Consider the following 9,896-nt stretch of genomic DNA (forward strand, 5'->3'; position numbering starts at 1 on the left):
TTTTTGACGGTGACTCCTGTTGGGAAGAACTTGCCGTGGCCTCTTCCTTCTCTCATATGTTGAATCTTGTGTGCCTGCATTTCCAGAGTCAGCACTTTATTTTTCAAATCCTAGGACTACTTCCTCTATATGCGGCTTCGACCATGATTTTGACTGAATCAGGTTGGGTATTTATGACACCCTCTGTTACCTCACTTCCCAGTGCACTGCTTCAAACAACTTTGTATATTTTGACATTTACTTTCCTTTGGGGGGTTACTTCGAAAATGGGATTGCTGAACCAGAAAGAATTTGAACAGATCTTTCCATATAGTGTGAAACTGTTTTTCTGAAAAACTACCATTTTTCAACGCTACTAGCAATATACTTGCTTCCAAATGACCTACTATTATTGCAATGTATCCTTTTTGTGTATTTTTGTTAATGTAACTGCATTGCCTAGGAAAATACTGAGATATAAATATGCATGCCTTCCTCTTGTTCCTCTGCCTAAATAGAATTCACGGCCTGCTCTGCTCAGCGTCCAGCTCTGACAGAGATAATGGGATGGAGAAGCCCATAGCAGAGGGACTGATTTCTAAAGAGAGGGCACAGAGATAGCTATAGAAAAGATATTCTGAACAAAAAAAGAAAAGAAGGTTAGAGATAGAAGAGGGGAAGAGAGAAGAGAGACAGGGGAACCAGCATTGCAAGATATATATTTTTTTAAGTTTTAGAAGTAATACCTATGCTGAGTGCAATTTTGAGGGAAAGAGGTGTAAAAATGAGACATTAAGGAAATTTGTTTTTGCATTTTGGATGCAACTTCTTTTTAAATGTAGTTAGGAAAGAGATAACCTTCACCATGACTTCCACAGTCTTTGGCCTATGTTAAAAACAACAAAGGAATATATCCTTATCAAGTTATAATGATCTTCAAAATACCCACTCATATTTGAAAGGATACTGCAGAGAACACTGTGATATTAATAATGCCCACTGGGGAAATAACACAGTTTTAACCCCTGGGTGTATTAGATGGGGAACCAGAGCTATATTTTTAATTGAGTTGATGGATATGAAATCTAAATTAACTCCTCCATAGGCCAGACTTTGCTTTTATTTATTTATTTATTTATTTATTTATTTATTTATTTGACAGAGAGAGAGAGACAGCCAGTGAGAGAGGGACCACAAGCAGGGGGAGCGGGAGAGGAAGAAGCAGGCTCCCAGTGGAGGAGCCTGATGTGGGGCTCAATTCCAGGACCCCGGGATCACGCCCTGAGCCGAAGGCAGACGCTTAATGACTGAGCCACCCAGGCGCCCCCAGACTTTGCTTTTTCACCTGGCTTCTTTTCCTTTTTTTTTAAATTTAATTTCAATTGTCTTACATATAGTATACCATCAGTTTCAGATGTAGCATTCAACAATTCATCAGTTGAACATCACACTCAATGCTAATCACATCAGGTGCCCTCCTAAATGCCCATCATCCAGTTGCCCCATTCCCCCACCCACCTCCCCTTCTGCAACCCTCAGCTTGTTTCCCAGAGTCAAGAGTCTCTCATGGTTTGTCTCCCTCTCTGATTTCTTCCCATTCAGTTTTCCCTTTCTTCCCTTATGGTTCTCCACACTATTCCTTATGTTCCACATATGAATGAAACCATATGAGTAGTATTGTCATCCTCTGCTTGACTTATTTCACTTAGCATAATCCCCTCCAGTTCCATCCATATTGAGGCAAATGGTAGGCATTCATCCTTTCTGATGCCTGAGTAATACTCCATTGTATAAATAAACCACATCTTTTTTATCCATTCACCTGTGGAAGGACATCTAGGCTCCTTCCACAGTTTGGCTATTGTGGACATTGCTGCTATGAACATTGAGTGCAGGTGCCCCTTCGTTTCACTACATCTGTATCTTTGTGGTAAATACCCAGTAGTGCAATTGCTGGGTCATAGAGTAGCTCTATTTTCAACATCTTGAGGAACCTCCATACTGTTTTCCACAGTGGCTGTACCAGCTTGCATTCCCACCAACAGTGTAAGAGGCTCCCCTTTTCTCCACATCCTTGTCAACATTCATTGTTTCTGTCTTATTAATTTTAGCCATTCTAACTGGTGTAATGTCGTATCTCATTGTGGTTTTGATTTGTATTTCCCTGATGGCAAGTGATGTGGAACATTTCTTCATGTGCCTGTTGGCCATTTGTGTGTCTTCTTTGGAGTAGTGTCTGTTCATGTCTTCTGCCCATTTCTTGACTGGATTATTTGTTTTTTGGATGTTGAATTTGAGAAGTTCTTTTTAGCTCTTGGATACCAGCCCTTTATCTGATATGTCTTTTGCAAATACCATCTCACATTTCGTAGTTTGCCTTTTAGTTTTGTTGACTGTTTCCTTTGCTGTGCAGAAGCTTTTTATTGTGATGAGGTCCCAATAGTTCATTTTTGCTTTTGTTTCCTTGCCTTTGGAGATGTGTCCAGCAAGAAGTTGCTGTGGCCGAGGTTGAAGAGGTTGCTTTCTGTATTCTTCTCTAGGATTTTGATGGATTCCTGTCTCACATTGAGGTCTTTCATGCATTTTGAGTTTATCTTTGTGAATGGTGTAAGGGAGTGGTCCTGTTTCATTCTTCTGCGTGTGGCTGTCCAATTTTCCCAGTACCATTTATTGAAGAGACTGTCTTTTTTCCCACTGGATATTCTTTCCAGCTTTGTCGAAGATTAGTAAACCACAGAGCTGAGGGTCCATTTCTGGACTCTTTATTCTGTTCCATTGATCTATATGTCTGTTTTTGTGCCAGTACCATGCCATCTTGATAACCACAGCTTTGTAATCTGGCTTGAAGGCTTTGGTTTTCTTTTTCAACATTCCTCTGGCTATTCAAGGTCTTTTTGGGTTCCTTATAAATTTTAGATCATTTTGGGGTGCCTCGGTGGCTCAGTCAGTTAAGCAGCTGCTTTCGGCTCAGGTCTCCCCACGTCAGGCTCCCTACTCAGTGGAAAGTCTGCTTCTCCCTATCCCTCTGCCTGCCACTCTGCCTACTTGTGCTCCAATTCTATCTCTCTGTCAAATAAATAAAATCTTTAAAAAAATAAATTTTAGGATATTTTGTTCCAGCTCTGTGAAAACTGTTTATGGTATTTTCATAGAGATTGCATTGAAGATGTAGATTGCTTTGGGAAGCATTCACATTTTAACAATATTTATTCTTCCAATCCATAAGCATGGAATGTTTTCCCATCTCTTTGTGTCTTCCTCAATTTCTTTCATAAGTGTTCTACAGTTTTTAGAGTACAAACCCTTTACCTCTTTGGTTAGATTTATTCCTAGGTATCTTATGGTTTTTGGTGCCAATGAAAATGGAATTGATTCCTTAATTTCTCTTCCTTCAGTTTCATTGTAAGTGTATAGAAATGCAACTGATTTCTGTGCATTGATTTTGTATCCTGCCATGGTGCTGAATTGCTGTATGAGTTCTAGCAATTTTGGGGTGGAAACTTTTGGGTTTTCCACATAAAGTATCATGTCATCTGGGAAGAGTGAGAATTTGACTTCTTCTTTGACAGTTTAAATGCCTCTTATTTCGTTTTTTTGTCTGATCACTGAGGCAAGGACTTCTAGTACTGGTTGAACAATAATGCTGAGAATAGGCATCCATGTCGTGTTTCTGACCTGAGGGGAAAAGATCTGTTTTTTCCCATTGAGAATGATATTCACTGTAGGATTTTCTCAGATGGTTTTTATGATATTGAGGTATGTTCCCTCTATCCCTCCACTTTGAAGAGTTTTAATCAGGAAAAGATGCTATATTTTGTCAAATGCTTTTTCTGCATCAACTGAGAGGATCATATTGTTCTTTTCTTTTCTTTTATTAATGTGATCGATTACATTGATTGATTTGTGAATGTTGAACTAGCCTTGCATCCCAGGAATAAATCCCACCTGGTCTTTGTGAATAATCCTTTTATTGTAATGTTGGATCCTATTGTCTAGGATCTTGGTGAGTATTTAGGCATCCATGTTCATCAGCGATATTGGTCTGTAATTCTCCTTTTTGATGGGTTCTTCGTCTGGTTTTGGGATCAAGGAAATGCTATCCTCATAGAACGAGTTTGGAAGTTTTCTTTCCATTTCTACTTTCTGAAACAGCTTTAGTAGAATCGTTATTATTTCTTCTTTAAACATTTGGTAGATATGGAAAGCCATATGGGCCTGGACTCTTGCTTTTCAGGAGGTTATTGATTATTGCTTCAATTCCCTTGCTGGTTATTGGTCTGTTCAGTTTTTTTATTCCTTCCTGTTTCAGTTTTGGTAGTTTATAAGTTTTCAGGAATGCATCCATTTCTTCCAGATTGCCCGATTTGTTGACATATATTTGCTCACAGTATGTTATTAAAATTGTCTGTATTTCTTGGTGTTGGTCATGATCTCTCCCTATTCATTCATGATTTTATTAATTTGGGTCCTTTTCTCTTTTCTTGGATAACTCTGGCCAGAGGTTTATAGATCTTATTAATTGTTTCAAAGAACCAGCTTCTAGGTTTTTTTTTTTTTTTTTTTTTTTTTTTTTTTTTTTTTTTTGCTCTGTTATGCTATTCTTAATCTTTATTATTTCTCTTCTCCTGCTTGGTTTAGGCTTTATTTGCTGTTATTTCTCCTTTAGGTGTAAGGGTGGCTTGTGTATTTGAGGTTTTTCTAATTTTTTGAGAGAGCCTTGTATTGCAATGTACTTCCCTTATAGGACCACCTTTGCTGTATCCCAAAGGGTTTGAACAGATGTGTTTTCATTCTCATTAGTTTCCATGAGTTATTTAAAATTCTTTTTTTTCATATTATCAAGTTTTTTAAATTTTTTTTTATTATATTATGTTAGTCACCATACAGTACATCCCTGGTTTCTGATGTAAAGTTCCATGATTCATTAGTTGCGTATAACACCCAGTGCACCATGCAATACATGCCCTCCTTACTACCCATCACCAGTCTATCCCATTCCCCCACCCCCTCCCCTCTGAAGCCCTCAGTTTGTTTCTCAGAGTCCTTTTTCAATTTCCTGGTTGACCTATTCATTCTTTAGTAGGATGCTCTTTAACCTCCAAGTGTTTGAGTTCCTTCCCAATTTCTTCTTGTGATTGAGTTCAAGTTTCAAAGCATGGTGGTCTGAAAGTATGCAGGGAATAATCCCAATCTTTTGGTATCTGTTGAGACGTGTTATGTGACCCCATATGTGATCTATCCTGGAGAAAGTTCCCTGTCCACTCGAGAAGGATGAGTATTCTATTGTTTTAGGATGGAATGTTGTGAATATATTTATCAAGTCCCTCTGGTCCAGTGTGTTATTCAAAGCTCTTGTTTCTTTGTTGATCTTCTGCTTAGATGATCTGTCCATTGCTCTGAGTGCAGTGCCGAAGTCCCCTACTATTAGTGTATTATTATCAATGTCTTTCCTTTCTTTGGTTATTAATTGGTTTATATAATTGGCTGCTCCAATGTTGGGGACATAAATATTTTAAATTATTAGATCTTCTTTGATAGAGCCTTTAAGTATGATAACCTGTCCTTCTTCATCTCTTACTACAGTCTCTGGTTTAAAATCTAGTTTGTCTGATATGAGAATTGCTACCCCAGCTTTCCTTTGAGGTCCATGAACATGGTAAATTGTTCTCCACCCCCTGACTTTCAGTCTGGAGATGTCTTTAGGTCTAAAATGAGTCTCATGTACACAGCATATGGATGGGTGTTGCTTCTTTATCTAATCTGATACCCTTTCTTTTGATTGGGTCATTTAGACCATAAACATTTGGAATAACTATTGAAAGATATGAATTTAGTGCCATTGTATTGTCTGTAAAGTCCCTGTTTCTGTAGATTGTCTGTTTCTTTCTGGTCCATGTTACTCTTGGGCTCTCTCTTCGCTTACAGGATCCCCCTTAATATTTCTAGCAGGGCTGGCTCGGTGGTCACATATTCTTTCCATTTCTGTTGTCCTGGAAGCTCTTCATCTTTCCTTCCATTCTGAATGAAAGCCTGGCTGGATAAAGTATTCTTGGCTGCATGTTCTTCTCATTTAGTATCCTGACTATATCATGCCAGCCCTTTCTGGCCTGCCAGGTCTCTGTGGATAAGTCTGATGTTTGACTGATGTTCCTCCCTCTGTAGGTTAGGAGCCTCTTAAGCTGTTTTCAGGATTTTTCTCTTTGTCTCTGAAATTTGCAAGCTTCCCTATTATATAGTGTTGAACTATTTTTATTGATTTGGGGGGTCAGCTCTACCTCTTGGACTTGAATGCTTGTTTCCTTCCCCAGATTAGGGAAGGTCTCAGCTATGATTTGCTCAAATATACTTTCTGGCCCTCTCTCTCTATCTTCACTCTCAGACATCCCAATAATTCTGACATTGGCATATTTCGTGGCATCATTAATTTCACACAGCCTCTCTTCATGGGCTAGTAGTAGTTTTTCTCTCTTTTCCTCAACTTCCTTCCTTTCCATCAGCCTGTCTCCTAGATCGCTTACTCTCTCTTCTGCCTCATTCACCCTAGCTGTTAGAACATCCAATTTAGACTGCATCTCGGTAATAGCATTTTTTATTTCAGCCTGATTATGTCTCATTTTTGCACTAAGAGATTCTCTAGTGTCTTTTATGCTTTTTTAAAGCCCAGCTATTAACTTTATAATTGTTACCCTGAATTCCATCTCTGACATCTTATTTATATCCATATTGATTAGATCTGTGGCAGAGGACATTACCTCTGGTTCTTTCTTTTGGTGTGAATTCCTCCTTCTAGTCATTTGCCCAGAGAATAATGGATGAGCAAATGAGCAGAATCAAAAATATCAACCATGACCCAAAATAATACACACTAGACAAATCAGAAATGGTCAGACACCAAAACAGAAAAAGCAAACAGAAACAAAACAAAACAAAAAGGGGGAGAGAAGAGAGAATATAATCTCACAGGGTGATCCACTTGTCCTGCGTGTGTTTTGGTCTCTGTGTTAGAAGACACTAAATCCCAAAATTGCAAAGAAATCAAAACTTACAGCCACTCCGGAAAACAGTGTGGAGGTCCCTTAAAAAGTTAAAAATTGAGCTACCCTATAATCCAGCAATTGCACTACTGAGTATTTACCCCAAAGGTACAGACATAGTGAAGAGAAGGGCCATATGCACCCCAATGTTCATAGCAGCATTGTCCACAATAGCTAAATCATGGAAGAAGCCGAGATGCCCTTCAACAGATGACTGGATTAAGAAGATGTGGTCCATATATACAATGGAATATTACTCAGCTATCAAAAAGAACAATTTCTCAACATTTGCTGCAACGTGGATGGCACGGGAGGAGATAATGCTAAGTGAAATAAGTGAGAAAGACAATTATCATATGATTTCTCTCATCTATGGAACATAAGAAGTAGGAAGATCGGTAGGAGAAGAAAGGGATAAAGAAAGGGGGGGTAATCAGAAGGGGGAATGAAGCATGAGAGACTATGGACTCTGAGAAACAAACTGAGGGCTTCAGAGGGGAGGGGAGTGGGGGAATGGGATAGGCTGGTGATGGGTAGTAAGGAGGGCATGTATTGCATGGTGCACTGGGTGTTATATGCAAGTAATGAATCATGGAACTTTACATAAAAAACCAGGGATGTACTGTATGGCGACTAACATAATAAAAAATATTAAAAAAAACTTATATGTAAGAAAAATAATACTGAATAGAGTGAAAGGAGGCCAAAAATGAAGCATATATCTGTAAAATGTAGATGTAAAAAAAAAGTTAAAAAGCGATTTAAAAACAAAGAGCTGTTAATAAAAGAAACTAGTTGAAAATGTAAAAAGAAAAAAAGAAATGGGAAATTTTAGACTGAAAGATAAATGAGTCATGAGAAAAAACCTTGAGTTCTATATGCTATTTTCCCCTAGTGCTGGAGTTTTAGTCTCGTGGGTTCTATAAACTAGTTGTGGCCCTTCTCTTCCTGTCGGTCTTCTGGGGGAGAGGCCTCTTGTGCTGCTTCTCAGTGCCTTTGCCTGGGCTGAGTTGCACCGCCCTTTGCAAAGGCTGGGCTTGGTGTAGTCTGGTCCACTGTGTGGCTTTTTCCCCTAAAGGCTTTTCCCGCCTCTTTAGAGGATCAGAATAAAAATGTCCTTGCCCCAATCTCCAGCCCCAGAGCTGAGATATCACAGCCCGCCCTCTTCAGTAAACCCTCTGGGACAAATGGTCTTCACTTTTGTGTGCACCAACCTCTGTGAACTCCTTCGGTGCATGTCCTCAGTGATCCTCCCGTGGGGACTCCGAGGGTCCCCAGTTACTGCCCTTTGTAGGGCCCTAGTGCTGGCAGCGGTCACAGGATTGTGCCTGTACCCACTCTGCTTTTTGCGGGTGATGGCTGTGTGTCACCCAGTAATGTCCTTTACAGGGTTCCTGCCCCGAGAGCTGTTGCCGGGTTGTGGGCTCACCCGTTCCACCCCTCCTGGGGCAGGTGGATGGTCCCTGCGTTCCAGATGTTGCAAGGTGCCCAGGCGGAGAGCAGTCACCTGATCAGGCCCAGCTCCGAGTTTGTGGCTAAGTGAGCTGAGAGCTCCCTCCTGTGCTCACTGACTATAAACCAGATTCCCTGCTCCACTGCTTGGGACTTCTCTCAGCTCAGGCACCCCCATTAGTTCTGCGACTCCTGGGATTCTGAGACCACACTAACCCACCTAGAATTCTGTGCATTTCATCCCCCTGAGCCCCTTTTGGGCAGGGCTATCTCTCACTGGAGCAGATGTCTAAGGGTTCTGATTTCGCCCTCTGGGGCTCTATCACTTTCCAGTAGCCATCTTATAGAGGTTCCTCCCCCTCCGTTTATCTTCTGATGTTTCCCCTCAGAATCACTTCTCCGCACCTCCTACCTTGCAAAAAGTCGTCGCTTTTCTACTTGCAGCGTTCCAGATTTTTTTTTTCTTACATCTCAGGCTGAATTCATGGTTGTTCAGAATGGTTTGATAGTTATCAGCTAAATCCAAGGGACCAGATGAAACAAGTTCCCCTCCTCTTCAGCCATCTTGCCTCTTCTCCCCAAAATACAATTTCCTAATAAATTAGAGTCTTTCCTAGAAAGAGAAAGGTTTTGGGTAGCCTTTTACCCTTCCGCCATGAAAAATGGCCTCCTGCGGACCATGTGGCCCTTGTGTGCACCATCAAACACGTATCAAACCGCAGTTCCAGGCCCTGTGCTGCCAGCAACAAGAGAAATTCATGGCGGGGAAATGGTAGAGGTAGACCCCAAGCTGGTATAAGATCCTTCCCTGCCTCCCCAAGCTCGCAGGTTGAACAACCTGGGAGGAAAAGAAGTATCGGGGTTAAGTGAGGCTCTGCAAGGTCTCGGTGATGCCCGAAACATCTTCCATGAGGGTCACAGCCTTGGTAACAATGCAGGACTCCCAGGATGTGGCAAGGGAAGGGGACCCTAGCAAGGATCAGGGAAGAGCGACATCGGGTGGCACCAGGAAGGAAAGAGGAGACAGACCCTCTTTCTCACTCCTCAAGTGGCAAATATAGTCAGATATCCGCCCCACAGCAGCCAGCTAGTCCTGCTAACGTACTTTCCAACAGGATTGTTACGAATTTCCAAAATATAAGGTTTCCTATACCAAATTGTGGCCAACAATTGCGCTGAGCCGGAGAACACCACCCCGGAGGGCGGCAGAGAGCAACTGTGAGAACCCAGTCAGAGCAAGGTAACACCAAGGGCAAGGATGAACTTTGAAGTCCAAGGGACCCTGAGAGACCCAATTAAATGTTTTAAACCTTGTTAAACGATCACACTAATTTCCCTAGGTAAAAATTTGGCAGGGACTAAAGCTAAAGTGCTAAATATTCAGTCTACGCCTCCTCCTTGCCCTCTGCGGAAAATCCCTTGTTTGTGCTG

This window comes from Ursus arctos, unplaced genomic scaffold (assembly GCF_023065955.2).
Source record: "Ursus arctos isolate Adak ecotype North America unplaced genomic scaffold, UrsArc2.0 scaffold_2, whole genome shotgun sequence".
Lineage (NCBI taxonomy): Eukaryota > Metazoa > Chordata > Mammalia > Carnivora > Ursidae > Ursus > Ursus arctos.